We start from the raw sequence: 1,974 nt of genomic DNA, 5'->3' as shown, positions 1-1,974 counted from the left end.
TATATTTTATTATATATAAAATAATAAACACCTTTAAAAAAAAAGAAGTCAGTTGGTTCATAGGTGGTTCAGAAATAAGGAACCCAGGTCTGGTCTGAGCTTTGGCACTATTTATATGACTTTGGGTATTAGCATTTTCATTTGTAAAATGATAGATGTAGAAATTATCTCATGCAAACAAACAAAACTATGATTCTATAAAATCCAAAAATAGAATTTAATCTTAGTACGAAAACATTTGTTAAATCCCTCCAGACGCCGTCGCCAGGGCAACCGAGCGCCACTCCCGCCCCACCTCCCCCCAGGAGCCCGGTGCCTACACCCAGCCCGGCCTCCGATCCCGGCAGCTCTGCCCAGAAACGACCCAGGATTCGGGCCTCCCCTTGTGCTCTGTGCCCTCAAGGCCTCTCACTTCTGCTACAGCCTCCTGGCCTCCCCGTCCTCCTCGTGCTCGCCACCCGCACGCCCCAGGCCGTTCTCGAAGTTGTTCCCCAAATGATCTTCCCAGATTCTTCCCAACCAGCACCGATCCCTGTCGCTCTGCTCCCCAAGGGTCAAGCCCAACCTTGGCGCTGCCCGTCAGGCCTTCGCCTTGCCTCGCCTCTGACCCTTCCTCCGCCCTCTCCGTAAATCCCCCTTTGAGCAGCTCCAGTTTACAGAATTCACGTTCTGCAGCTCTGCCTTTGGTTATGCTGACCCTGAGTCCGGAATGCTTCTCAGGGTTCAAATGTGCTCTTCTCGGGGTAGCTGGCCCTCCTGCCTCCGGAGAGAGGTTTCCTCTGCTGGCCTTCAGCTGCTCCCCGTCCTCCTCTCGAATGGAAGGAATCCAGGATGACTGGGTGTGATAGACACAGCCTGCGGCGTTAACACCATTAGCAGTCTATAGACACCTACAGCGAATAACTTTTTATGTATTAAAATATTTTAGTTACCTAATAGGTGATTTTCATTTGTGTCTCATGTTTGTAGTTGTACCAGTACTGGGCCCTAAGAACTAAGAAATTTCCCTTATTGAAGTCTTTAATTAAAATATTGTGCTACTTAGAACAGTATAAAATTATATAAAGCCACATATATGTATGCAAGTTAGGTAGCCTAATTTTATTATAAAATTATTTCCATTTTTAGTATCTTGTCATTATATTTCAGGATAGATTTTTATATTGAATTGAAAAGAGTGTCTTAGCTTTTAAAATAAAGAATTTAGAAATAAAGGAAGGGGTCCAGAGTTCCTTTACCATTCATTTAGTTATTTTACAAATATCCATAGAGCATCTGTCACATGCCAGCTGTAGGTGTTGGAAATATAGGCGTGGACCAAATAGAGTTGTCATTCTTGTGGAGGAAGATGAGCAATGCACAAAGAGATAAGTTCAAATATGTCAGATGGGGATAAGTATTGGGGAGAGTGAGGAGGTTAGGGAGTGTGGGGTGCTGTTTCACAATGTGGTCTGAGAAGGCCTAGTTGATAAAGTGACACTGAGCAGAGACCTGCAGGACTGGAGGGGGGCGGGGAGGATCCATGAGGATATTGTGGGGTAGAGCTTCCTAAGCCTGTGGGAACCTCTTGGCCAGTGGACCAACAAGAGGAGGTTGAGGACCCAAGTCACAAGATCTCTTTAGTAAGAGTCCATGTCTGGATCCAGGGTTGTTCTTTGTCTCCCTTCACTGGGTTCCTACTTTGGACCAGGCCCTATGCTAGGCACTGGGGGAGATATGAAGAAGCTCATTTCTACCCTCAAGGAACCAGTGTCCTTTCCAGTGTTGTCAATCCAAATGGCTGACCTATATGGGGATGCAGTTAAGAACAGTCAATTGAGCTCTAGCTGGTTTGGCTCAGTGGATAGAGGGTCAGCCTACGGACGATGGGTCCCAAGTTTGATTCTGGTCAAGGGCACATGCCTGGGTTGTAGGCTCAGTCCTCAGTGGGGGGCGTGCAGAAGGCAGCCAATCAGTGATTCTCTCTCATCATTG

Source organism: Myotis brandtii, unplaced genomic scaffold (assembly GCF_000412655.1).
Source record: "Myotis brandtii unplaced genomic scaffold, ASM41265v1 scaffold111, whole genome shotgun sequence".
Lineage (NCBI taxonomy): Eukaryota > Metazoa > Chordata > Mammalia > Chiroptera > Vespertilionidae > Myotis > Myotis brandtii.
This window is presented reverse-complemented; position numbering follows the sequence as displayed.